This window comes from Lonchura striata, chromosome W (assembly GCF_050655825.1).
Source record: "Lonchura striata isolate lonStrDom1 chromosome W, ASM5065582v1, whole genome shotgun sequence".
Classification (NCBI taxonomy): Eukaryota; Metazoa; Chordata; class Aves; order Passeriformes; family Estrildidae; genus Lonchura; species Lonchura striata.
In genome coordinates, this window is record NC_140743.1 from 7,307,559 (window position 1) to 7,310,080 (window position 2,522).

Genomic DNA, 2,522 nt, shown 5'->3' on the forward strand with positions numbered 1-2,522 from the left:
TTGACAAAGCTTCCTAAGCCTAGTAGGATTCAGACCAGGAGACTAGGCCGAAGTTCGAGTGTAAGGCTCGGCAGCACGTTTGACCTTACCTCAGCAGGTTGACCAAGCTTCCTAAGCTGTCTTGGTTCGACAAGACAGGAGTCTGTGGAAGAGGGCAAAGCCTCCTGTGCAATGGAGAACGGCAAAACCCCCTTTCTCTTAATTACCAGGATCTTTAAATTGAAAGGCTCTCAGGCAAAGATGTGGGAATGGGAGTAACAATTCTTTACTAGGAGAAAACTAGACAACAATTTAAAAAGGCAAATGCAATCGGTACAAACAAAACCAGTGAGAAAGTCCAGAACCTGAGGAGTCGGGGTGCCCGTAGCAGTTCTGCTGGGACAATTGCTCCCCTTGCAATGGTTGATGAGTTGCAGCTGCAGTGGTGATCTTTAGAAGGGTATAGTTTTCCTCTGAAGATCTGGTGGCAGTGGGGCCGGTCTTCCTCTGCGCCGGGGTTGCCTCTGAGCTCCGCTGCCGTCGCCTCAGCGCGCTCCGGCTGCTTCGCTGCGAGATCCCGCGAAGAGAGAGAGAGAGAGCTGCTTCTCTGGGAATCCCGCAAAGAGAGAGAGCGAGCTGCTTCTCTCGGAGTCCCGCCCAGAAAGCTGCCTCCTCTCCCCAAAAAGCTACCCCTTTAAACAATAATAGAGTGCTTGGCTACCCCCTCTGGGTGGGATCCCTCACGGTGTTACATTTACCAGCCCGGCAGTGAGTCAGTCAATAGTGTATAAACAAACCATTGCCTCTACGGGGCAAACCATTGTCTCTGAGAGAGATAACAAAAACCTGTCCAACCGGTTTGCCTTCAACAGATGGCAAATGGAATACAAGCTTATCTTACAACCCAGGACACTAAGCCTAGTAGGATTAAGGCGAAGGGACTGGGCCGGAGTTCGAGTGTCATGCTCGGTAAAACATTAGACCCTATCTCGTCAGGGAGACCAAGCTTCATAAGCCTAGTAGGAGCCAGTCGAAAGGACTTGGCAGAAGTTCGAGTGTAAGGCTCGGCAGGACGTTCGACCATACCTCGGCTGGGAGACCAAGCTTCCTAGGCCTAGAAGGAGTCAGGTGTAAGGTCTTGACAAAAGTTTGAGTGTAAGGCTCGGCAAGACGTTCGACCTTACCTCGGCATGGAGACCAAGCTTTCTAAGCATAGTAGGAGATTCAGGCAAAGGGACTTTGCTACAGTTCAAGCGCACTGCTCGGCAGGACGTTCGACATTACGTCGGAAAGTAGAACATGCTTCCTAAGCCTAGTAGGAGAGTCAGGCGAAAGGACTTGGCCAGAGTTCGAGTGTAAGGCTCGGTAGGACGTTCGACCTTACCTCGGCAGGGAGACCAAGCTTCCTAAGCTTAGTAGGAGCCAGGCGAAGGGACTTGGCCGAAGTTCGAGTATACGGCTCGGCAGGACGTTCGACCTCATCTCAGCAGGGTGACCAAGCTTCCTAAGTGTCGTGGTTTGACACGGAAAGATAATTTTTCCCGGAAGGAAGAGGTCAATTTAGATATTGACCAATTGAAAGTAGACACGCCTCTGAGAACACAGAGGGGTTGAAAGCAGAATTCCCAGGGGAACTCGCTCTCTTTGGTTCCGGTCAGCGTGCAGTGCAGACCTTCCCCCCCCCAGCCACGAGCTGGGTGGGGGAGGGGAAGCCCATGGCCTGAGAAAGGTAGGCCGAAAGCCCCAAGGGTGGTGAAAGGACTGGAATCGGGCTGGCCCCTGCAGATGGAAGGGTGGAAGAAATCTGGGATGTCTCCATTTCCCCCCCACCAGAGTTCCTCTCCCGAGAGGGAGAGAGAAAGCCGCAAGGAAGGAGGAGCGGGGGGAGCTGCTGCAAGGTGCCCAGTCGTGTGGGAGTTGCTGGATGTCCGGGCATCGAGCCATCCTGGGAGTTCGGACTTTTAACCCTTCCTTGAGAAATGAAAGCTTTGTGAATTTTCCTTTCCCCTCCTCGGTTTGAAAGAGAGGAAGAGGGACACCTTGGACCCTGGGATGGGATGTTGGAAGGAGGAATTCTGGATGGGAGGGAGACAAGGAGTGGCTTTTGGCTGGACTTTTCCGTGTTAGCCACAACCTGAACCAAATCTTCTCCGTCAAGAGGGACTGTGTTTTGGGAGGATGCCAGTGAGTCAAGAGACCTGCTTCAGCTGAGAAAAAGACAAAAGTGGAGTGAACAGAGAAAAGGTTAGGGGGTTTGTGGTGGCGCCCCCTTGCCCTGGAAAGGAAAAGAGAAGAGAAGAAGATCTCTGTTCTTGAGCCCTCGGCCCCAGGGGAAAATGGGGGGGGACTGTGGTCCCAAACAATGAAAAACTGAACTGTTGTTTTCTCCCCTCTTGGCAGGGCATCCTTGAAAGGAAAAATCCTAAAGGCAGTGACCATCCATGCATTGGTGGTGAGAACACTGTGCATGGAAAGGAGAAGGGTCACCATGGCAAACTTTTTCTCCGGGCGGTGCCATGTGTGACATGGAAACACAGGATGTG

General features: G+C 52.4%; 1 long non-coding RNA gene across 1 annotated transcript; it reads left to right on the top strand.

The window, feature by feature from the left end:
• The first annotated feature begins 1,491 nt into the window (after positions 1-1,491).
• Positions 1,492-2,196, top strand: LOC146763024 (uncharacterized). Its single transcript, XR_014952668.1, has 2 exons — positions 1,492-1,708; positions 1,813-2,196. It is a non-coding gene; the product is annotated as an uncharacterized LOC146763024 (long non-coding RNA).
• Positions 2,197-2,522: the final 326 nt, after the last annotated feature.